Source organism: Acipenser ruthenus, chromosome 1 (genome assembly GCF_902713425.1).
Source record: "Acipenser ruthenus chromosome 1, fAciRut3.2 maternal haplotype, whole genome shotgun sequence".
Taxonomy (NCBI): domain Eukaryota; kingdom Metazoa; phylum Chordata; class Actinopteri; order Acipenseriformes; family Acipenseridae; genus Acipenser; species Acipenser ruthenus.
Window position 1 is genome coordinate 94,278,359 of NC_081189.1, and position 26,570 is coordinate 94,304,928.

At 39.9% G+C, this 26,570-nt stretch overlaps 2 long non-coding RNA genes across 3 annotated transcripts in view; one reads left to right on the top strand and one right to left on the bottom strand.

Moving 5' to 3' along the window:
- LOC131738186 (uncharacterized) overlaps nt 1–26,570 on the bottom strand; it is a 64,803-nt gene that overhangs the window by 23,454 nt on the left and 14,779 nt on the right. The gene's annotated exons all lie outside the window — the stretch shown is intronic.
- Nucleotides 22,346–24,960, top strand: LOC117421079 (uncharacterized). The gene is made up of 4 exons (XR_004547450.2): nt 22,346–22,746; nt 22,902–22,946; nt 23,537–23,665; nt 24,418–24,960. It is a non-coding gene; the product is annotated as an uncharacterized LOC117421079 (long non-coding RNA).

Genomic DNA, 26,570 nt, shown 5'->3' on the forward strand with positions numbered 1-26,570 from the left:
TAGGGGGTGAACTAGGCATCACAACTGCTGATGCAGAGTCACTTACAATAGGACCTCGGTTTTACATCTCATCCAAAGGACTGAACCCCTCACTACAATTGTCTGCCTCTGTCTGTCCCCACTCTGTTGATCAGCAGGCTTGCTAGTTGCACCAACACTTTCCTCCACTGTATTACTAACCTGTTTTGTCGCCTGCTGCAACTCTTCACTTTCCTCTCCCTGGTCGCTATCTGACTCCTGTTCTTGTGGATCAACAGCTAGAAACCTGTTTGCTGGTTCTGGACTCTCCTCCTGCATGCTGCTGAACTCTGTTCTATCCTATACCCCCTTTTTCTTCTCCCCCTAACTACTGTTCACTCCCTGTCAGGTTCACTCTCCTCCCTCTGTGTATTTAGTGGACCACATGCGACCGCCTGGGAGTCTACAAACTCCTTGATTGCCCACTGCTGGTCTAGCTAGCAGGACACAGAATGGACTGACAAGCTCCCTCTGTTGGTAATGATTGTTATTTGTTCAGTAAATGAGTATCCCTAGAGGCCAGTCTGAGGAAGTTAGCTCATTTAACACAACAGAATGGTTAAACTGGTTTTGAACAAAACCATGTAAACTGTTTAGAAAGTAGCTGTAATGTGTAAAAAAAAGTTGTTTTATACGTGGAAGAAAAACAAAACAAGTTTATACAATCTTAAATCCATAATGTGTTTTTTTAAATGGGAAATCCCAGAGTATGAAAAGGTTTAAGTAGACATTTTGTCTAACACGTATTTAAATGACTAATTAACTAATTCTGGACAATAAGACGGCATGAATTTGTTCCAGTGCTAAAACTATTTTCTGAATTTCTCATAATGTCCGTCATTTCTTACCTGCCAATGTAACTCCCACAACACATGTTCTTGTGCCTACTCTGTTTTCACAGTCTCTCCCCCTTTTGCTTGCTCCTGCTGTCTTGTTTGCACTAAATTAAAAAGCTGTACATTTGCAAAGCTGCAGCCGTCACCCTGTGAGAGACTATTTGAGGTACTGACTTTATATTTTCATATATACAGTATAAATAGAGACAATACACTTTGAGTTCTCCTCTTGTTATTTGGCACACACCTGTATTCTATTAAATGTCTGTAAGTTCTATTACCTTAGCAGAATACAGTATCTCATTAAAGCACTTAAAACCACCCATGTTCTGTGCACCTTTGGTGTCAAAATGTCAGTAATACAAATTATTTTGTCTTTTTATACAGAAAAATGAAATTCTACACACGTTACCCAGGACCATTTCTGATGGCTCATTTTTATATAGTTTGTTAGGAAACAGACATCATTTGGCTCAGTTAAAGGGAATATTTTATTTTCTTACACATTTAAAACCATAATGCTTTTGAAAAAAAATAAATAAATACTCAAGACAAACTGCGAGAAAATAAGGAGGGAACCCATATCAGTGTTGCTCAGGCTTTACCTATGAGCTTCTGTGCACAGAACAACATTAATATGCTTTCTCAAATTTTTTTTTGCTGGAGCAGTTAATAAGCATGGCAAATATTGATTGAGGCAGAAGCAAAAACAAAAAATATTATACAACCAACTGACATTACTCTCCTATTGTTTTCTATGGAGGTCAGGTATTATTACTCAATAATGGAATGGCAAATAAAGCATTGCTGAGAGATTACACTGTTTCAAAGGAATAAAGGTAAATAAATAAATAGCTATATAATTCTTTGTAAAGAATACATTATATCATTTGTTTGCCTACCTGTTTTATACCATATTATGCATGTTCTATTTAAAGGATAATGGAATTGCTGACATGTTCCTTGGTAATAATGGAACTCGCCTCGTGCATGTTGACTCAGAGGTTCCATTATTACCTTATAACACACCACAGCAATGCCCTTATCCCTTAAATATAAAATGCATAATATGGTATTAAACAGGTAGGAAAGCAAATTATATACTTAGGGCTTCTGTTTTTCAGGTTTGATTAATTGTATTTTTCGGTGCTTATTTTTAGCTATTTTCGAGTTTTACGTAAATCTTTTTTTTTCTGGGCTTTTGTTTTTGATATACTGCATGAAATTAGTGTTTTTGGTTACTTTCCAAAATGCTTCAGCGTTTTTTTTTTGGTGTCAAAATATATATAGTAACTCGACAGCACTTAAGCTGTACCTTCTTTCCTTTGCTGTCTTCCACAATAAAATCCCTATGGTCACGGGCACATTCTTCTGGGGTTTTTGTGTGCAGGCATTTTTGTACATTTCGCCACAATTCTGTTTTAAATCCTCTGTATCTTAACTGTAATACAGTTTTAAATCCCGCTAGCAAGCCTCCATCCTGATTGTAATCTCGTTTTAAATCTCGCAAGCAGAGTCTCCAATAGAAATGTAGGAATGTGCTGTCACTCAGTAGTTGGGGCGGGTTTAAAGTATTCAGAACGAATCAATGATAGATACAAGTCAAGAAGGCGGGACATTGCCCAGCAGCACTGAGAAATGTATTTATTATTATTTTTGTACTAGGTTTTATTTTTTTTAATGAGAAAAGAGTAAAGTCAACGTAAATTGATTAACCATTTCCACAGTTTTTCCGGTGTTTATTGGCTATCCACCGATTTCATTTTTTTGTATCGGGGGTGTTTTATCGGTTAAAACCGAAAAATCAGAAGCCCTAGGTATACTGTATTATTTTTAAAAAGTATGTATATTTTTACATTTAAATATGTTACACATGCACTGTTGCAGCTTTGTAAACCAGTTTTGGTTACATGTATATATATATATATATATATATATATATATATGCATGTACCTGAAATTTCACAGGAAACCAATCCTTCATATTGTCTTACTCATAACACGACCTGTTTTAAATGAGGTGAGAAACATGATGTCTGCAGCTGTGTATAAAGCACAGGTGTTCAAATGGAGGGAGTTCCCTGGGAAATCTAATGTAACAACACATGTGGTTAACACTGCAGACATTTGCTGTAATGTATATACCAGTGTTAATCTTTACCAATGTTGCATTTGGCATAAAAGCACAAAACTAAAATTACATACATTTTGATAAATCAATAGTGTACAGTAATTGCATTCCAAGAAATATAATTATTTTTTTATTATTAATGTTGATAATATGTTTACATGCAAGTATATTTTAAAGCTGTAGTTTACCCATGGTGAAATGCATTGTAAATTGTATATTTAATTTTATAAAGTGGTTCGAGGATAAAGGAGAGGTAGGTGGGAATGAATACGGTTGGATAAATATTTTGTGATTGAGATGTTCATCATCTGTAAATACTCCAAATCACCATCATTATAACCACATCTATAAAACTTCCAACAGTTGTCAAGGTTTCTTGTCATTGGAACTGGAACTGGAAGACACTAAATTTGGAGTTAGCGTGCACGTAAAGTAGAGAGTCTAACGTGTGCGATAAATCTAAATTTACTGCCTCATCTAGGAGGCTGTGTGGTCCGGTGGTTAAAGAAAAGGGCTTGCAACCAGGAGGTCCCCGGTTCAAATCCCACCTCAGCCACTGACTCATTGTGTGACCCTGAGCAAGTCACTTAACCTCCTTGTGCTCCATCTTTCGGGTGAGACGTAATTGTAAGTGACTCTGCAGCTGATGCATAGTTCACACACCCTAGTCTCTGTAAGTCGCCTTGGATAAAGGCGTCTGCTAAATAAACAAATAATAATAATAATAATTTACTAACAAAGAACGCATTAATTTACGTGAGCACTATTTGGCTAATTTACATACCATACCGTGCATGCTACATGTATTGTGAGCGATAATTTAATGTGCACGATAAGACTCACCCGTGACCACTGTGATATCAACATCCCCAGCAGTCCAGGCGTATCTTTTGGTCAGTAGCGTATTGTGAAGGTGGAGGTGGCTTACATTGACTGAAAATGAGCGATCACAAGACACAGCACTCAGCAGAGGACAGGCAGAGGCAACGTAAAGTGAAACTGCACTGTTTACCTTTTAATTTAAACAAGTATTCCTTGTATAATGAAAAAAAAACTTTTTCCTTTCTCCTTTAATGCATATACAATAAAAGTCATGCTGTTCAATGGCATATTTTTCTTTTTGTTCTGCTTACTCGAGAAATATTGATTGATGAGACGTTGCCTCAATTCTCCTCCTCCTTGTCACCATTGCCACCCTGCAGAGCAGGCTCCATGGATCAGGGTGACAGTGCTATGTGAGTACAGTCAACAGCACACTTCCTGTATATAGGTTGCAGTTAAAGCTGAATGGCATAGTTTAAAATAAATAGTTAATATTCTAAAGCAGGGGTGTCAAGCATATGGCCCACAGGGCCATTTTTGGCAACCAGCCCATTAATTTCTAAAATTGCATTGATGTATTGTATCGTTTTGGAATTCTTCTTTAGAACAATCTGCCCCTTTAAACACGCGAATTCAACGGGCTCTATGCACTAATATTGCTTACGTGTTTGTAAATACTGTGAATTCGTAGACTCCGTCCTGCGTAGAATTTGTGCGTGCCATGTACTAAACAGCTCTTTTTTGTGAACAACTACCGTAATAAAAAGTTTATGAACAGCATAAATGACTGCTCATTATACAGAGAGATTTTTGCATCTCATTATAAATAGATTTGCAATGCAAAAAGTCAAGATTTAGAACTTCCTTCCGGCAAAGACAAATGAGTGGTATAGTGAACAGAGGTATATATAATAGTGTAGCGTGCATGGGGGAAGGCAGCAGCAGGGCTGGTAGGTGGCATAAATCACACACGAAGACATAAGCCTGATATACGCTCCTTGCAAGAGAGCTGGCTCTTTTGTACTGCGGTATCAGCGTTATGCTTTAGTGCGAGAGGTCCCGGGTTTGCGCCCGCCCTCCGTCTGTGTGTGGATTTCCTTGCCCTGTGTGATGCGCCTGCCTGCGTTAACCAAGATCGTAGATTCCGACATTGATGCAACTATGGCACCGGCCAAAAAGAAAAGGAAAACAAATTTCTACAAAGACGAAATTGACCTGTTAGTTAGTGAAATGTAAAAAAAATCAGGAAATATTATTTAACACTTCGCAGGGCCAAAAAAAAAAAATTACAAAAAGAAACATTGAAAGAAATAATTAACAAAATACATTTACTGGGACACTGTAAACAACAGACATTTAAAATGCGATGATGAATTTAATACAGAAACATTACAATGTAGTATTATGTCAAACTGAATGTGACGTGTTAAACGTAGCGCAAACAGATCCTGGGCACAACGAAAACAAACTAAAACGTTTCCACAAAATCGGAAAGCATAAATAAAACTAAGCTTGTTTCTATATATGGACGTTTACTATGGTAAATTTGCACGGTAATTCTGCGGTTTACCATGTTTGTATTTGTCTGTATAGGGTGCTTCCCTACGCTTTCAGTATTTAATTTAAGAATATCGCAGAAAACTTTTGTTTGAGTCTATGTATATTTTAGTTGTGTAAAGGAAAAAAAGTACAGTACATACAGTAGGCTAAACAAGTAAATTATAATTAATTACTGATAAGAAAATATTTCAGTTTTTGTTTGATTAAACAACTGCAATGATTTGGTTCCATGTTTCCCTTCCATTATTAATGTCGTCTTGTTTCCCAAGATTTTCATGTTCATCTTCACCCTGAAGCACCTCAATATTGTAGCGTGCGTGGGGGCGGGTGACGCAATCTTCAGCGGTATCGGCGCTATGCTTCAGAGCGGGAAGGTCCTGGGTTCGTGTCTCACCTCCGCCTGTGAGAAGTCCCTTTCGTACAGCAAGGTTGTGAAGCATGCAGCATACTAGAAATATGTGACAGACTTTTTGAGGAGAGTGTTGCAAAACTCCCCCAGATTTATCCAGACACCTTGTGGCAAAGTGGGTTATAGTGCACAGGTGTGCAGTGCTCCAAACAATGACAAACACAGTACTGGTGATATGATGGTTCTTTTATTTATAATCCAAGGGTCGAAACTGACCAACAGAAAAACAATAATGAATCACAGGCAGTACTCAATGCTGGGTACTGCTCTGTATAAACAATACATGGGGAAGTCCCAAATGAATAAACAAATCCACAAACAAATAAACACACACAGACAGAACATACACGGTCACCAGTCCTTTAGTGAGTGAAGTAGTGCGAGTGGTGAATTGTAACTATAGAGCAGTGATGTTCCAGGTGGGTGCTGGCCTCTGGCGACAGCTCTGGAACTTTGTGTTTAGCCGTCTAACAAACAAACAAGCAACAGTTAGCCCAAACGAAGACAAACTGTGCGAGATGACATCTCTTAGACAATAAGAGACACCCTTCACACAACATATTTTTTCATTCTGCTGTATCCAAAATTAACACCGTTGAATCTGTGTTAGATCATTTTTTTTCTTCCTTGACCTTTGAAGAAAGGTTAGAGGTTAAACATTTAGGTCCTCATCAGCCAACTGATCTTGTCATTACCGAAACAAGCAAAGAAAATGTTTGAACTTTTAACACCAATTGGTTCAAGGTGGCTTACTGCCAGTGTTCCAAATCAATCACTTTTTTTGTTTTCCTTGTCTTTTATTTGGTGGAGATACTGTGTGTACAAAATTGGGCTACAGACTTGAAACATTTGTCAAAAAGACTAGCAAAACATGAAGGTTGAGGTGCTCATGTGGAAAACACCATCAAATTGGAATTACTGGGAAAGGTGAACGTCGTGGCTCAGATTGACAGTGGCTACCTACACACAGTTACCTGTATTGTAAGGGTGCAACCACGCCACATAGAATGGGGAAAGGAGCAGGATAGACCCGGTTGGTCAGTCCGAGTGTAGTGGGCAGGAGTGGCAGGAGCAGGGTTGGGGGGTATAAACACCGCCTGCGTGGGAATGAGAGGGAGAGAGCTGCAATGCTCGCCAGCTAGCAACACCAACCTTGGGAGCCAGCGATCGCCAGCCTGCATAGCCACCCTCAGGCTGCAACACTTGCCAGTGAACATGGCCACCCTCAGGCTGCAACACTCGCCAGTGAACATGGCCACGCTCAGGCTGCAATGCTTACCAGCCTGCACGGCCGCCCTCAGACTGCAATGCTCGCCAGCCAGCAACACCAACCTCAGGTGCCAGCGTCCACCAGCCAGCACAGCCCAGGGGAACTCAGCCCCCCCCCCCCCCCAGGCTGCTTTGCAACCCTGCCCGGCGCTTCCAACCGCCGCTGCTGGGAAAGGCCAACAGCTCTCCTGACAGCCTATAAGAAACCGATAAGATAGGTTCTTTTATTATTTTCATGGCATGGTCTTGGTCCAGACAGGGACCATGTAAATTCAACCAATAAATTAGTTATTCATTGCACCTGGCAACGTCTCCATCTGCTGCTTTATCGTCCAAGGGCACGGATCATTAAATAGCATATATCAAATTGTGCAGAAAATGCGAGCTTGCTTTCAGAGGTCATGATGAAACAGCAGAGTCCATCAATCCTGGTGTTTTCCGTAGTATTTTGAAACAATTAGGAGACTCTCGATTAAGAAACCACTACGAAAATCAACCTATATTTAAAGGGACAGCCAAAACAAACTTTTAGATTGCACGTTTAGTGTTTAATGACATTTTTTAGGCGCTCTCTCAAAGCAGTTTTGTTGCTGTGCAGGCAGACGAGAAAACAGACGTTTCCTGCACGTCACAGATGGTGATAATACTGGGCTACCTGCTACCCAACAATCAGGTGAAAGAAAGATTTATAGAATTCATAGAGGTTAACGACAAATCCGCAGTAGGTCTATCCAATACTGTAAAGCATGTAGTGGAGCCACTGAAATTGCAAGGCAAACTGATCGCTGCAGTAATGCGTGGACATGTTCGAGGGGCGCAAACCCTATTGAAAGACGATCTGCACGCACATTTTGTTCACTACTATGCTCATCAACTGAACTTGATACTACAGCAACTTTGCTCAATGAGGAACAAAGAACAGAAAGTTGGGGTTTTTTTGCAGATCTGTCAGCTTTTGCCACAATTTTTTCTGTATCCCAGAAAAGAACTTCTGCTCTTGCAGAAACAACAAGCAAACTTGAGGTCCAGCGGGACACGTTGGAACTTTAAAGGGAGAACTGTCAGTGCTGTTTGGGAGAATTTAGATGCTCTTAGTGAATGCATGGAAAATATTCGAGAGCAACCTGGTTGGGACAGAAATACTATCAGTGAAGCATATGGTCTATTCAAGCACTTGCATGCTGTGATTTTCTGTATTACTTGAAATTTTTTGCCTTAATCATGCCCAAAGTTGACATTTTGTATAACATCCTACAGAAGCGTGACATTGACACAATTGGAGTGAATAATGCAATAAACAACTTCAAAATGAACACAAACAAAATTAGGGAACGCACTGATTAGCTGGCAACTGCAAATGAGGAAAACAGGCCTGCTTCAAAACGAAGGAAAGCAAACATCGAGGCCATAATGAAAGAGGCTTGTGACACAATAATCGTCCAAGTAGAGCACAAATTTGCTCAAAGCGACCATTTAGTAGCAGCAAGGCTAGTGGATTGCTAATTTTTTCCCAGATTGCTCATTCTTTCCCACATTTTCAAACAAATTTCCAACAGAGGAATTAAATTGTGTCACTAACCACTACCCCATGCTACACCAACCCAAGCTGAAAACCGAGCTTTCAGTGCTGTATCGACACACTGAGCTACACCACGTTGGCATCCGTTTGCTACTTTGTGTGATGTAGTACATGTAACATTATATTTTATTGATTGAAAATCCTGTAAATCACCTTGAAAAAAGGATTCAGCCAAATGAATGAATGAATAATAATAATAATAATAATAATAATAATAATAACAATAACAACAACAACAAAAGCAATAGTAATATTAATAATAATAGTCTGTGCCCCATATAGTCCATGCTTATATTACTGATTTTATTACCTGCTTAATGTACCATTATATTTGTACTATATCATCCTTCATTGCTGTTTCTGCCTTGATCATTATTTGCAGTACTTACTAACTATTCTAACAAGAACGTTCCTTTTAAACCATTAGGTCTGCTTCTGAAAATATACAATTTCTAAAGTGAAAAATTAGGGGTATTCATCTGTAAATTCTGTTCCCTCTGTTACTGATTTGTACAGAGGTTTTCCATTTGCTACCTCCCAGTTGTCATAGCTGCAGAGGGGGGCATAATTTACATGCAATCTAATTGGTGATTTTTAAAACCACTTATGAAATACAGCTTTTTGGATGCGGCCCCCATGGATGAAAATGGGCATTAGTTAGTAACCCTACGGGAAAAAATGGTCTAAGCAGAAACAGCAATAGATAATTATACAAAACACACATAACAACAGGTAAGAACGCATCTATGAGCTGCATGTTTTTTGATTTAGAGTGAGCAATTATTTTGCACTCTAAATTTTCTCTTCAATTCAGAATGTCCACATATAATGCTTAATTAAAGTTGCTAGGTACATTCTCATTATTATTCTCATTATTATTAATAATAATAATAATAATAATAATAATAATAATAATAATAATAATAATAATAATAATAATAATAATATTTTAAGATTTTAATCTCTTAAATTGTGCATATATAAGAACAAGCTGAAACTAATTCCACATAAAAATCAGGGACCAAAAGCCCCCCACCACCTACAATACTCTCTACCTCCTACTAGCCACCGATACAGCTCATGGAAAATGGAGAAATCTGGAGAAGTAGTCCTCATAATTACTAATGAGAAATTCTACTTTGTTGAGTCAATGACTGTTTGCTAAGGAAAAATCACAAAATCATAATAATTGCATTTACTATGACTAATTTACTTGAATTGCCTGGCAGCAGTATTAACCCACTCTCACTCCAGTTTCAACAGGGAAAGTGTAATGAAAGTTTTTACACAATATTTCCACTATCTTCTGAAAGAGCTTAATAACATCCCGATGAGAAAATCCCTATCAAACACGTGTGCTATGTGTAACCTTTAACAGCCTACACAACAGTAGGGAAATGTCTCCTTACCTATTTAAAAGAAATCTACCATAATTGCTGTCCCTACAATTTCCTTTCATTTGTTCTACATGATTCTACAAGCGTAATTAGGACCAGGAGGTAAAGTATTTAGTTTGTATACCATTAGTTTAATACAAAAATAGCTTCATTTCATAACTTTATTTTATTTCTTGAGGTAAAGTGTGAATAAAGATCACTTTCATCAGTACAGTGCCAAATTCTGTGGTGATTATAAACAACTGCACCAAACTGTGACCTAAAACCAGGTCTCTAGATGTGAAAGACATAAGTGTGTTATCTATGACTATGACACATCTCTAATAACAGTGTGTGAGTCCTGTGAAAGATAATATGATAGAACAATTTATATTAAGAAAATACAACACTTAAAAATGGAAACAATGATTGAGTGGTATTACGAGGGAGCACCCCTAACTTTTTAGTTCTGTCCCTTCTCTCCTACAAATGCGATACACATTCACATTATTATTATTTTTTTTATTTGGCCTTAAACTAAAAAAAAGCAAAACATGAATGAATAATTGAACAAACCAAGCTCAACTGTTATGTTTTTGTAAGACGGAAAAACACACTTTGCAAAACACATTTTCTCCCTACATACTCATATCATCAGAACCCTAAAGTGACAAATGTACAGACAGTGTGCAGTCTGGCTCTTGGGGTGCAACGTATAGAGTATTAAGTGCTCTTCATTTTCATTTAGATTCCAAGTCCAGTTTTCCTACAATAACAGGACAAGGTACTTTTTGGATGAACAAAATGTCACCAAGCCCCTCATTCTAAGCAACACAGCACATACTTGATTCTGTAAAGAACAGGACACAACAAAGCTAAAGTCCATAACACTTGTCATATAACAGCTGCAGTACAACAGTACTGTTTAATCAGCCCCCTCACTAGTAAAACCTGGTCCCCATCTGTTATCCACTCAGATGTCTTCTCCTGCCCGCATTGCTTATTGTGATTTGTGTTCTTGCCATTTGGTTCTCAAGGTAAAAATGATATAAATTATTAAAAAGAGGTGAAAACAAGTACTAATTTGGGACAAGTTTGATGAATTTTAAAATAGGCAGGCAGGCAGGTTTTCAGTGTCCCATGTCAGCTGCTAGTTTTGCGTAAAATTGTGGTCCATACTGGAAGGTATTTTAAGTTGTTTGTTGTTTTTTGCTATGCCTACGGTTCTCCTTTCCTGTGTATAATTTGTGATCAAATTGTAATTTAAAAATTGAACCAGAACATTACATTAGCAATGGATATTTTAAAATTACCTGTTGATATTACCAGTGGTTAAAATAGTATGGCAGTGAAACTTTTTAATTTTTTTGTATTTCTTGGCCGGTACAACCACTGGCAATATCACCAGATGTTTTCACATATAATTTTACTCCTTGTTTACAAACTATTTTCTCTATCCTGGAATTTAAGTGAAAAAAAAAGATTGAATCAGTAAAACATCACTACTGCTGAACTATTACATTCTCTAAAGGCCACCATTAAAAGGCTGAGTGAGTGATAATTCGAGGGAAAACACCATCTATTTTCTTCTGTCCTCCCCCTCCTACTAATGTGATAAAAAAGGTATAAGTCTGTAAGGCTGCAGTTCCTTCATCTTTAAATACACAAGACATAAACACATACACACACCTACTCCTTCTATTTAGTATTAAATTAGACTGTTCTGCGTCATTGAGGCAGATGAATGGCTACAGAAACACTTGGGTGGAGAATGTACTCATTATCTCACTCAGGCCCATTACAACTAAATATGTGTTACCACTTGAAAGCTGCCATTGAAAAAAAAAAAAAAAAAAAGTTTTTGAGGGGTAAAATCCATTCGGAGTAAAAAATGACTCCCAGGTTTCAATGGAGATCTTTACTACAGATCACACAGATAAGACAGCTTCACCCAGCCTGGTTTTATCTGAATTGATACTATAAATGTTTTTATTTTAGATCATTAAAATAAAGCCATTTTGTGTCAAGGCTGTGAAAACTGTAGTGTATCATTGTCATATAATGTTCTATTTTAATTATTCAAACTCAGGCCATAGTAAGATCCTCTGCCTTTAATATTTTAAACAGCAGTGGATCTAAATATCGCCGTCCTAAATGTATAAATGTTGAAGGGGAACAAAGGAAAAGGAAAAGTATGGCTCTGTAGAAGATGAATAGAAAAAGTGTATGGCAGGGAAAAGTACTATGTACAGTTGCATAAACATTTTTTTTGTAGCACTGAGGGTGAGTTATTAAGACAGCTTGTCCAGAACGTTTTCTCATATTCGTCTTTCTCTACCTCCTTCTCTACCTCATATTACTCCAGTGCTTCGGTCCATACATTGGTTACCAGTGAGTTACCAATCTGATTTTAAAGTTGACGTTATAACTTATAAGGTCCTTCATGGATTAGGGCCCTCTTATCTCCAAGAACTACTAACTCTATGTATTCCTATTCGTTCCTTGAGATCAGAAAATGCAGGACTTTTAGTTGTTCCAAAAAATCATTAAATCATTTGTGGAACTCTATCCCAGTTGATATTAGGCAAGTTTAAACTTTTGATTCTTTGAAGTGTAAATGTGCTTTTATATAATTGGATGTAGCTGGACTGTATTGTATATATGAACTCTCTTGTTTTGTTTTTAACTTTGTACAGCACTCTGGGATGCCAGGATGTGAAGGGCGCTATAGCTATAGATCCAAGCTACCCTCTGATTTAGACCACTACCGCTCCCTCCTCTCTTTCTTCTTGACAGCTCTCACCTCTGCTGCACTCCTACTATCAATCTATCATTCTGTCCTCCACCAAACCCTTCAGATTTTTCTCCACCTTTTCCTTCCTCCTCAAACCTCCACCTCCTCCCCAACCCTCCTCCTTTATACCTGATGCCGCCTCGTTCTTCTGCTCCAAAGTAGAGGACATTCAGAAGCTGTTCTCCAGTCCATCTTCTCCTTCCCCTTCCCCACCTGAGCATGGGCCAACTGGCATTCTTCCTCAACTAGCAATCTGTACATGACCCCCTTCAATCTGTATTCCGTCCTGCACATTCCACAGAAACCACCCTTCTCTCTGTAACTCTCTCTTCCCTGCATGGGCTGCCTCCGCCATTCTAATTCTCCTTGACCTCTCCTCTGCCTTTGACACTATCGATCATGCTGTTCTCCTGTCCTCTCTCTGACGTCTTTGCACTTGTCTTTTTTTTCCTCCTATCTCTCTAACTGCTCCTTTCAGGTTTCCTGGCGTGGCTCCCTCTCTTCTCTTCACCCCCCTTTCTACAGGTGTACCTCAAAGATCTGTCTTGGAACCCCTCCTCTACTCACTCTACACCCACTTGTTAGATACTCTCATCTCCTCTTCTGGCTTATCCTACCACCTTACGCTGATGATGCCCAGATCTTCCCCTCTGACTCCCACATCTCCTCCCGCTTCACAGAATGCCTTTCGGCTATCTAAACTTGGATGCATTCTCACCACCTCAACTCAGCCTCTCTAAATCTGACCTCTACTTTCCTTCTGCTTCCTTTCCCACCTCTTTCTCCATCTCAGTATCCATTGACTATATGCCTTCTGCTAAAAAACTAGGTGTTATTCTTGACCCCTCCCTCTCCTTCTCTTAACACATCTCTTCCCTGACACACACTTGCCGCTTCTTTCTTAGCAACATCTACCGAATCTGTCCTTTTCTCACTGCTTACTCTGCTCACCTCCTGGTCCAAGCTCTTGTACTCTCCAGATTGGACTACTATAACTCTCTCCTTGCTAGTCCCTGCGTCAGCTATTCGCCCCCTTCAGCTTCGCACCTTCTGCTAACTACCTATCTCTGCTCGTATTCAAGACTCTTGTTCTTGTCTACCGCTCTCTTCACCACAGTGCCCCCTCCTACCTCCAATCCCTCGAGTCTCCCTACACCCCCTCTCGCCCTCTCTGCTCCTCCTCTATTGGCTGACTGGTCATGCCTTCCCTCCACTTCCCATCCTCCCATGCCAGCTCCTTCTCTTCCATAGCCCCTCTGTGGTGGAACCAGCTACCGGAGAACTTCAGGACCGTTCTGTCCCTCACTGCTCTCTTGATCTACCCCTCCTACTATGCACTGGACTTGCCAGACCTAAGCACCAAGTTCTGGACCCTCAGCTAATGCACTATACCTACATTATTGCACTACTAACAGGTCATTTTATATATAACTCCTAACTTGTTGCATCCTAGTTCATATTGTATTTTAGTAGTACTATTCCACTTACTGTAACTACACTGTATTTAAATATGAAGTTTGCATTGTAACCCTGTACTGCCCTGTAACCACTGTAAGTCACCTTGGATAAAGCCGTCTGACAAATAAATAATAATAATAACTAGAACTGCCAGGCAGTTTTACGGCTTCCAAGCTCAGTACTAGTTGGAGTTTTTGGCAAGCTGTAGCATTGCAGCACAAGTGTCAGCAACAGATCAGTTCTATGGAGCAGTTTCAATTCAAAATACTGCATTAGTTCATTATCTCACAATGCTTTATAACTTTAAACACCATAGTAACCATGACCCTATCTACACACTGTAAGGAGTTAAAAGCTCATTTTACATTTGACCTTGGAGAGGTCAAAGGTCACAGGCAAGGTAATTTTTGGATAGAGCACATATGGTTTCCTATATGTGTTATCCATTAACCATTAACCTATCTGCACTTTGTAAGGAGCTATAAGCTAGTTTTACATTTGACCGAAGATTTTTAAAGAAATGCATCAGGTGGCCATATTGGTTTACGCACAAACATGATTTTTGAAAAAGTAAATTGTACTGACACAGGGATGATCTTGTCAACTTTGGAGCTAATCAAATAAACCATTTTTCAACTGAAGCGGTTTTAATTATAAGAACGAAATGTGGGTCTGGCCGCCATATTGTTTTACGAAATAACACCATTTTGCCATTGTGGCAAAGTGCCCCGCCCCTGTGTGTATTTGTGTGTTCTGTGTTGTATGTTGCGTGTGTAAATGTTGGTGTATAGATTGGTACACGGGATATAAACGGGTCTGTGTTTCACGTGTATTTAAAAAGTGTAGATTTGTATTTAGGCACGAGGAGAGCACAAATCACTTCACGTGCTGGTTAAAGGATTACAAATATTGTTTTTGGGGAAAAAAAAAAAGAGTCAATGGCAGAAGACGCCATCAAACTGCGGGGCTGGTTCCTGGAGAATGCTGGGCTGGAGGCCCAGTCTCTGCCCATGGTCGTCCGGGCTCTGTGGATGATGGACTGTGAGAGATGGGAGGCATATCAGGAGGAACACACCCCAAACACCTTGGAGGAAGGTGTGGAGTTTGTCCTCAACTACCTGGAGGCAACCATAAATGGAACAGCAGCCCAGGTAGCAGGACCACCAGCAGAGGAGTACCTGCTGTCCCCATCTCCACCAGCAGAGGGTGAGTACCTGCTGTCCCCATCTCCACCAGCAGAGGGTGAATGCCTGCTGGTTTTGCCTCCACAGCCCGAGCGGGAGGAGCCTGAGCGTCCACAGCCCGAGCGGGAGGAGCCTGAGCGTCCACAGCCCAAATGGGAGGAGCCTGAGCGTCCACAGCCCAAATGGGAGGAGCCTGAGCGTCCACAGCCCAAATGGGAGGAGCCTGAGCGTCCACAGCCCAAATGGGAGGAGCCTGAGCGTCCACAGCCCAAGCGGAAGGAGCCTGAACGTCCTACGCCTGAGTGGGAGGAGCCCGAACGTCCTACGCCTGAGTGGGAGGAGCCCGAACGTCCTACGCCTGAGTGGGAGGAGCCCGAACGTCCTACGCCTGAGTGGGAGGAGCCCGAACGTCCACAGCCCAAGAGGGGGGAGTCGGTGCGTCCACAGCCCAAGAGGGGGGAGTCGGTGCGTCCACAGCCCAAAAGGGAGGAGTCGGTGCGTCCACAGCCCAAAAGGGAGGAGTCGGTGCGTCCACAGCCCAAAAGGGAGGAGTCGGTGCGTCCACAGCCCAAAGGGAGGCAAGTCGGGGCTTCCACAGCTCTGGGACCCAAGCCACCAGCAGAGGGGAAATGCCTGTTGGTTCAGCCCCAAGAGCCGGAAGGGGAGGGGTTACAGGCTCAACCCCCTGAAAATTTTTGGGGGGGAGAAGGGCAGGATGCTGGTGTCCCCCAGCAGCCTCTCGCTATGCTGCTGAAGGCAGCACGGCGCGCACATGCCCAGCCGCCACAGCAGAGGGAGCCAGCACCGCCAGGAGCAGAGGAGCTGGAGCTGCCTCTGCCTCCACCACCGCCAGGAGCAGAGGAGCTGGAGCTGCCTCTGCCTCCACCACCGCCAGGAGCAGAGGAGCTGGAGCTGCCTCTGCCTCCACCACCACCAGGAGCAGAGGAGATGGAGCTGCCTCTGTTTCCGCCACCACCACCGCAAGGAGCAGAGGAGCAGGAGCTGCCTCTGCCTCCGCCACCACCACCGCAAGGAGCAGAGGAGCAGGAGCTGCCTCTGCCTCCACCACCGCAAGGAGCAGAGGAGCTGGAGCTGCCTCTGCCTCCACCACCGCCAGGAGCAGAGGAGCTGGAGCTGCCTCTGCCTCCACCACCGCCCGGAGCAGAGGAGCAGGAGCTGCCTCTGCTGCCCGTACCTCCGCAGGGAGTACGGTGGCCGGAGCCCCAGAAAGGGGAGCTGCCGGCCACGAAGAAGGGGGAGGAGGTCTGGAGACCACTTTCCCCAGCAGCAGTTTCGCTGCAGGAGTTCTTGTGGCCGGAGCCCCACAGGAGGGAGCTGCTGGCTACGAAGAAGGGGGAGGTCGGGGGACCACCTGCCCCCGCAGCTTTTTCGCTGCAGGACGGGACCAGCATGCTGTCAGCCGTGCCACTACCGGCAGGGGTGCTGACAGCATGGCCAGCCATGGGCCCACTGAAGCCTCCCTTCCCAGCCCGAGACTTTGGCCTGGACTGCTGGGTATTTAAGGGGGGAGGTGGCCGTTGAGGCCATGTGTGCTGCGCACAAGGGGGGGTATATGTGGCAAAGTGCCCCGCCCCTGTGTGCATTTGTGTGTTCTGTGTTGTATGTTGCGTGTGTAAATGTTGGTGTATAGATTGGTACACGGGATATAAACGGGTCTGTGTTTCACGTGTATTTAAAAAGTGTAGATTTGTATTTAGGCACGAGGAGAGCACAAATCACTTCACGTGCTGGTTAAATGTAATATGTGAGCACGGGGTTGCACAGAATTAATTCACGTGCTGGGATTCAAGTGAATAATTAATTAGTAATTGAATCCCAGCACAATAGTATATATAGACGCACATTTCTTGCACTCAGGGTTAGGTGTTCGGTGAGTGGAGAACGGGATTGGAGACGGAGGTAATAATAATAATAAGAAGAATAATAGTTAACGTGTTTGTACTCACCGTGTTTGTTCGTCTCCGTTTCACCTGTGTGTTAGTGTTTAGTCCGTTTTGTTTATATGTTTCTTTTGGCTACCAGTGCAGTGTCCTGTTTTGTGCTGTTTAAAACCTTTTATTTGTAAATAAACGCTGAGTGCAGCCATTGCACTCAGCTCATCATCACAACCACTGTCTTTGTTTGAATTCCTGATTCTGGTCTGACGCCACCCACTCCGGCTGTCTTTGTGACAGCCATATTTTAATTCCATTGTCCCCAGGATGATGCCTACCAAGTTAGGTGTTACTTGGTTAAAAAGTTTGCAAACAGAAGCAGTTTGATGGGCATGTTTTGGCAAATTCTGTGGCATCCATTTTGATAGTAAAATTTATCTCAGCAACTTCCGCTTCACAAACGTGAAGCGGGTTTGGTTGCTGATGACGTAGGCGAAGTTTCAGATCAGTCAGTTCACCGGTTCCCAAGAAGAAGATTTTGAAAGTTTTTTTCCAAAAAATGTGTCAGGCCGCCATCTTGGTTTACAAAGGAGCGCAATTGTTTTTGCATCTGAACTGTAATCTGCACAGGATGATACCTGCCAAGTTTCATGTTGATTGATTACACCATGTGTGAACAGGAGCAGTTTAAAGTTTTGGGAGGAAAAACAACAATTAATTTACAGGCTGTTTGCCAGGAATAGAAGCATGTCGTCCTGCTCTGGATTTAAGGTGGCACAGAGGGGCATACTTACAAAGCATTTTCAAAACTGATTCGCTGGTAGGATGAGCCAGCAAATCAGATGCTAGTTAACATTAGCAGGAGAAGAAGAGCACGACCACAGCTTGTCTGGCAGAAATACTGTAAATAGCAAGGCAGGGTGTTCGATGCATTTTTGTTGATAAACTTAAATAATGTTATTAACTATACACATTACAAAAATGTAATTACTGAATCGATTATCCAGTATTTATATCGATCTATATAATGAGAAATGGAGTCGATTGAAAAATCGATTTTCGATTTAATCGTAGCAGTACTAATGGCAACAGATTCAGTCTCACATATGGGCAGCAGTGTGGAGTAGTGGTTAGGGCTCTGGACTCTTGACCAGAGGGTTGTGGGTTCAATCCCCGGTGGGGACACTGCTGTTGTACCCTTGAGCAAGGTACTTTACCTAAATTGCTCCAGTAAAAACCCAACTGTATAAATGGGTAATTGTATGTAAAATAATGTGATATCTTGTAACAATTGTAAGTCGCCCTGGATAAGGGTGTCTGCTAAGAAATAAATAATAATAACATAGGGCTGCTTATTTACTGGTGCTCTTGTGTAACATCAGAATTGCCTTTAAAAGGACCAATCATATAGTCATTTGTCTGGCACAATGATATATATTATTTTACATTTTATTGAAAAGGTTTAAGGTATAAGGAAAGGTGGGAACATGCCATTTTTTGAACATCATTTATGAAACCTAGTTGTTTACTAGGGGTATTTTGAAGAAAAAAAATATGTAGCCCTAGCAGGTGTTTTCTGCAATAAACCATCAGCCTCACTGCTAACCACCAAGCAGCGGAATTAACATCGCTCTCTAGAATCAACCTTAAGTGTTGCAAACCCACAGAAAAAATGAACACAATTAAACAACAAAACCAAGTAACAAATCTACAAAACAAAAACTGCAAACCAGAGAATACATTCATTTAAACATACTTTACTCATTTCCGTATCTAGCAGGCAATACAAACCACTGACAAAGAGATCTACTGTGCATATTAGTCTCTTTCTAGTCTTGTACTGGGTATAACAGCAACGAAGAAAGAAATACGATAATTACAAAAAAACAATGGACTCAATTTCGACTATACAAACTTATTTTAAACCAGGGAAAGAAAGAGTTCAGAGTGGAAACCATGAGCTAGCATGAGGCAGATAAAAATAGAGGTCATTTCTTGAACTTTTCTTGCCCACACATCTGTATGAAATATACACAGAAAGTGACCCATCGTTTTATTTGTTATCAGTCAAACCAGTGTAAGACGATACCTCCTGCTGGGAGTTCCTACACAATGTACTGTGTGGGTGCTGCACAGGCCAAAATGCATTCTTTCCCTTTCACTTTGCATATACATTGCACAGTTAAAGCATGACATTGCTTTCAATTTATTTCCATGTGTCACTTGTCAAGGCCTACTTGCCAATGCCACTATCTAAGAAGTTCCCTAAAATCCATTTCCTGTTCTATATTTAGCCATTTGTATTTAATGATGGTTTGACATGTTTTATAAAGGGTTGGCTGATTTAAATCAAGTCGATTTAAATCACTTGATTTTTTTAAAAACAAATCCTTGATTTAAATCATTTTTTCATTTACTACCTATTTTATCTAGTTCCTCAAGGAAAAAAAACATGAAAAGTATGTTTTAAAAAGCCTTTTATTAACACAAACATCTTAAACTCTTACTGTCTATAAATTAAAACTCTTAGGGCTGTATTCTGATCACAGCGCAAATGCGAGTGCAAGCGCGAACGCCGCTTGGCTCCGATTCTGTGACGCATAAATGGAGCGAAGACTAAAAAATAAAAAATACTGCACTAAAATGGTTTTCTGAAGACATGTCTTGCCCCGTTACAGAGTGCCTGCCCCATCATTAACATATTCGCCGAAGCGATTCTGATGACAGTGCAATGGGGTCCCAAATAGAGCACTGCGTTAAGACCCGCTGAAACCAGGTTTATTTAGTGTTGCAATCAGGAACTTTAACAATTGAACACTAAAAAGCAAAGTAGTCCTAAGTAACAACTGCGTGTGTTTAGACTGACACAGAAAGAGGAAATTAAATAAAGAAAAGTAAAAGAAAAGAATGACTCGGATGAGTGAGGGGTATTTTTCTCTGGCGTACTCCATCGCTAAATTCTTGTAGTTCACATTTAGAGGATGCCACAATGATAAATAATTTGCTTTATCTATGTATTCATTTAAGATGTGATTTAGTTTGGCATGTAACTATTCACAAACCACAATTTCCAACATCCTTAAATGTACAGTTTGGAGGTAATGTAGAGCTACAACTACGGTACTACAAAAAAAAAATCATAATTTAAAAATAAAAGAAAAAAAATCAAAAGAATTGATTTAAATGAAAAAAAATCGCCAACCCTGGTTGTATATGGATTATAAATTAATAAATAAATAAATAAACAAACTGACAGGGTTACCAAACCCTTTCATGAAATGGTGCAGTTTTTTACCCTCTGGGTGGAAATATAAGCAATTGTAGTCTTTGATCATTAAACCACTAGTTCCACCTGTATTAACTTCTTCAGCACACAGTAATGTTGCAAAACATAACCCTACTATGGGGGGGCATACTCAGGAGAGGCTCAGGTTAACTGGTCTGATGTGTGGAGTTATTTTTCCAAGACTGCACTAGCTGCCTATTATTATGTGTTTCACTGTTCTTAGGACTGCAGTTCATTAAGCTGCATTTTAATGCATTATAGATATGTATCATTCTAAAACATTAAGCAGCTATGTCTTTCTTTTTAAATACTGTAAAACTTCCACAATAAAAAATAACAATGCCTCCATATTCTGATTATCTTATTTGCTTGTGTTAAAGAATGCCCAAAGCGGACAGGCAGACAGACAGACAGACAAACAGGGCACCTCCATACAACACTCACCCTGATACGCTTAATAAATTGTTTCAAAGTAACTGGGTGCACAGTGAAAGTGTTACATACAGACAGCCTCTATTTCCTCATATCATGTAGCAGTGTGGAGTAGTGGTTAGGGCTCTGGACTCTTGACCGGAGAGTCGTGGGTTCAATCCCAGGTGCAGGACACTGCTGCTGTACCCTGGAGCAAGGTACTTTACCTAGATTGCTCCAGTAAAAACCCAACTGTTTAAATGGGTAATTGTATGTAAAAATAATGTGATATCTTGTAACAATTGTAAGTCTCCCTGGATAAGGGTGTCTGCTAAGAAATAAATAAATAATAATATTTTTAAACTGTTATTTAACCTACAGTATGCTTAAGAGTGTCCTCAGCAAGTTTCATTACAATTGAAAAGCAGATTTACAGATAATGGTAAAAATCTAAGTGTGACATAAAGACAGATGATTGGACAGACATGGAGCCTCCACATGCCCTATGAATTTGATCCGCTCAGTAACTTGTGCTAATGAAGGTCCTCGGCAAGTTCATTACAATTAGACAAGCGGTTCTCTGGGCTTATGCAAGTCGTAACAAAGCATAACATGTAAGTGATAATAAAGGTACATGCTCTATCAAGTCAAATCCTACAGCACTTCTACAGATTTACAAACAAATACCTTAACATGGCTTTGTATTACACATTACAAATACTGTACATTCTAATTAGCACAGAATCCTGCTCACCAGTCAAAGATAGAGATTCACAGCTCCATACTATTTATCTTAGTTAGTCAAGTGAACTAACTTCAGGACTACAAAATTCCAAAGAACTAAACTAAAGTGTGACATACAAATGTATGCAATGGGGGTCATGTGCAATCAATAAACCAGTGTGCAATTTTCACTCACCAGGTTTCTATCACCCATAAGTTCACTTTGTCCTTAACAAAAGAAAAAATGTTTTGTTAAGGACTGCTGTTCTTAAAGCCCATTTGAATCAAGGCTGCAGTTCATGAACCCAGTTAATGAAACCATTTCCAAATTAATTGGAGTGGGTTATAAAATACTGCAGACTTCTGAAATCTTTTCTTTCAAAATGCATTTCATCTCTTCATAAAAAACTGCAGGTGAACCACTTTGATCAACAGGAAACCATAATTCGCTTTGTTGTTTTAAAAAAACAAGGTGGTTTAAAGCATATACTTTGTATTAAATGCATTTTTCTTGGAACCCACTACTCACTGCAGAACATTCACATGTTAGAAAGTTAGACCCTCAAAGGATGAGAGTGAAAAAGGAAATTACCTGTCACACAAAAACGAAGCAGTAGTGTGGGCTATACCTAAAGGGATTTTACCATCCATCAGCTTTGTAGAAATTCCAAATAGTCATCAGAGGGAAAATAGATATCATGTAATTTGATTATTTATTTTTTTTACTACCACCCATTGATTTTTTCCAGGTCTAAGGGAGAGGTATATATATACTGAGTCCAAACCATGACATTTCATAAACTGATTTTTCAGTCGTCAACTACTACACCTGTTTTGCAAAATCTTCACCAAACCACACTAAAATGCATAGCACAGTTGGGTTTATTTGTTTTTATTTAAGCATTGTTTGTTATCTCCAAGGGGCTCCAACTGAGACGTCAGAAAAAAAGAAATGGGAACAAATGTCTACAGATATAAAACAACTGCTTCAATGTGTAAGTAACTTTAATGAGCAACTTTATTATATATATATATATATATATATATATATATATATATATATATATATATATACACACACACACACACCTTTGATGGTAACATAGCATACATTTAAATACTGATGCACTTCATTTTTCTAATATTTCAGAAAAATTCAGAGAATCTTGAAGACTACTACACTCCCGAATATGAGGTATGTGTAATTTTATATTGATATACTTTGAATACATATCAAATTTCATAACAAAATCTAATACTTTTTTCTTTTAGTGTTTTTTAGTTATTGATATCAGGTAGTAATATTGTATTCTTAAATATAAATTGCAAAGTATTATTGATGTTATATCAACCAAATCTTACAAATTTGAAAAAAACAACAAACAAAAAAAAACTTTGTTCAAGATGCAATTAGGTTCTTATTACAAATCACCAAATTGTTTTCATCATAGACTTACACAGAAAATAAGAAATTCAAAGACTTCTAGAACCTCAGAGGATGACTAGTGCAACAGCGGCCACCCAATGGGACCTTTATATCACCCCTTTAACTAAAATCCACCACAATGGAGTACATTTTGCATTGACTACTTTGAGCTAAAATATTATATATATATATATATATATATATATATATATATATATATATATATATATATAATTTTTAAACGTTTGCTTGATTCATACTTGTATACATTTGCATTATTTATGATTTCAAACAATGCTGCTTCAAATAATCCTTTTACTTCAATTATCAAAACCCGTCTGCTACATTTTATTTTGTAGCCAATGTGTGAAGCAACAGCTCTGAGATGCTTTTCTTTGGAATTGGAGACCTGGTTGCAAAACTACATAGGCGAAAATAGAAATCAAGCTGAAAACCACGTTGAATGTTTTCTAGACACTGCAGGTTACGTAAGTACATTTTCTAGGTAAACTTGATTTTTAAATATATTTTGTATTACGTTTGTTCTACTTTCTGAGACAGCATCTATATATATATTGTAATAGTAATGTATTGGTTCTTATATGTGGAGAACCTTATTGTAGTTTTCACATATTTAGATGTGTTTTTCTTCTTTGCATACTAAACCTGGGTTTTCCATGATGTAAAATAAATGAAAAATGTAATTTTTTGCTGAAACTGGAAAATGATATACAGTCTGACCTGGTGCACTAGTGCAACAAGAAAACACAAACTTAGAAGAAACTAAGGAGTACAGCTGGATTTTAATGGAGAAATTTACATCCACCTGTCTGGGGTTATGCAAAGGTTACCCCTAAAAATAAGTGGTTAAAAAAATCCAGGGGTTGATAAAACTGAGTGCTGTAAAATACTCTACAATAGACACATGTAGCTAATGTCTGCTCGCTTATTCTAACGGGCAGCAGTGTGGAGTAGTGGTTAGGGCTCTGGACTCTTGACCGGAGGGTCGTGGGTTCAATCCCCAGTGGGGGACACTGCTGTTGTACCCTTGAGCAAGGTACTTTACCTAGATTGCTCTAGTAAAAACTCAACTGTATAAATGGGTAATTGTATGTAAAAATAATGTGATATCTGTATAATGTGAAATAATGTATAATGTGATACCTTGTAACAATTGTAAGTCGCCCTGGATAAGGGCGTCTGCTAAGAAATAAATAATAAGTATTGCTTATTTTCTTAGGTCGCTGAAGAAGCACAGAATCAATCCTGTAATAAGACCTGTGAGGAGTATGACACAAAGAAATCCCAGCAGTTCCTACATGCACTTGAAAATTTTCTTCAAGAAAGTATAAGTAATAAGTAAATTCAGCAAGCTGGATTCTTGATCTTGAGACAAGCAGAAAAAAGACTAAGCTGTAATGCCATTTTAAACCACACAAAATGTGGAGTTATATATTTTTTGTATTTATTAAATGTAGATCTTTTTATATTTGTAACATCTGTTTAAATAGCTGTGTTTGAATGCATTCTCACCTGAATTAAACTTAATATTTAAGTTAAATAAATATTTAAAACATATCTCATAACCATAATAATGAGTGACTGACATAGGATCATATCTGGTCCCAATAGTATATCCCAGAGTAATATAAGGGCTTAGGTACTACTTGAAATATACCATTAAGATATAAGCTGTATGTTATAGGAAATATGTATATAACACATACAACCTGAATTTATTTATGTATTTATTTATTTAAACCAATTGAAATATTTATTGATGACTGCTTTGTTACTTTTTTTCTATTTAAATAAATTATTTCATATAAAATCTCCTGCATTTACTGGTATTTTTTGGTGTTGAATTCCATAAATCTTGCAGTGCAAGAAACACATTGTGTATATAAATAGTTATATATGTTAAGAGTGAAACCCGGTGGTCTAGCGAGTCTAGTTTCGCCAAGGGCTTCTGGGCAAATCCTGAAGTTACCACTTTTTTTCGGCACTCGCCCGCGTCCAATCAGGCGAATCTAGATTGGACTAGAACTTGAAAAAGACGACTGGGCGAAATCCATTTTTTCTAGTTTAGTCCAACGCTTCCAAATCGATGCTGGGCAAATCTGGTTCGCCCATGCCATTAATTTGGTCTATTTTGAGTCTATTTTGCATTTCTACACTCCCCCCTGCCAGCTTCCAAGTGCGTGTCGAGGTACCTGTCTACCTGTGTGCTGGGTTTCCAGCGGCGGTGCTGAAAAGGCAGGACACCAGGGCTGGTTTTAATAGTGGTTATTAGCTCTCTCTCCCAAAAAGTTAAAAGTCAAAAAGTCTCGCTCCTCCATACGCACAGGCAAACTCGTCACACACAGGTGGGTAAAAGTAAAACTATCATTAACTGAATGGAGAAGCTACTAGAAAGTGATAAATCAATTACAAAGTGCTACTAGACAATATATATATATATATATATAAAAAATGTGCACTAATCAAATCAAAGTGTACAATTATACAAAGAAAAACATACAAGTGACAAATACATATGTGAAATATAACAGGGTGTGGCAGTCTGGCTCGCAGTGGTGAGGTGGATGACGTCACGGACCAGGAAGTAACTGACACCAAAACAGTGGATGGGTGGGTGAAGCTGAATGCTATTGCACTCAGCGTGGATTTATTAAGTAAATAAACAGAATCAAAAGATTTAACAAACCACCAAACAAAAGTGCACGAGGGCCAAACGAATAAACAAACAAACAAGTAAGTGTCGTGCTGGATAATCCAGCACGTTTTAGCAATTGTTTTTAACTGTCCTTTCTCTCCGCTCCCCGTACTCTCCTCTCTACACTCAACCCCGAGTGCAGAGAGCTGCCGGTTTATATACTCTGGCCGAGGGATTAACTAGTTGTTAATTATCTTATTACCCCTCGGCCAGAGTCTGCACGCGTTTGGTAAGGATGCATGACTGTCAGCTAGTTAAATAATCAGTAGCTGATCAGCCATGCATCCTCACAGGGTTTTTAAATATAATAATAAAAGACGCGGCGCTTTTATCCGCGCCGTAAACAAAAATACAAATAATAATACATAGGGGCGGGACACTCCGCCACACATGCCCCCCCTTGTGCGCAGCACACATGGCCTTTTCGGCCACCTCCCCCCTTAGTCCCCAAAGTCCCGGTTAGCAGTCCCGGCGCAGGAACAGGGGCAGCAACGGACCAAAGGTGGCGGCCACGGTGGGATGTCCTCCTCCCACCCAAACAGCCGTAGCGTTCCAATGGCCCGCGCACCGGCCGGCTCCTTCATGGCCGGCAGCTCCCCTCCGTGGGGCTTCGGCCACCCTTTCTCCTGCAGCGAAATTGCTGCGGGGGGAGCTGGTCTCCTGACCTCCCCCCCCCT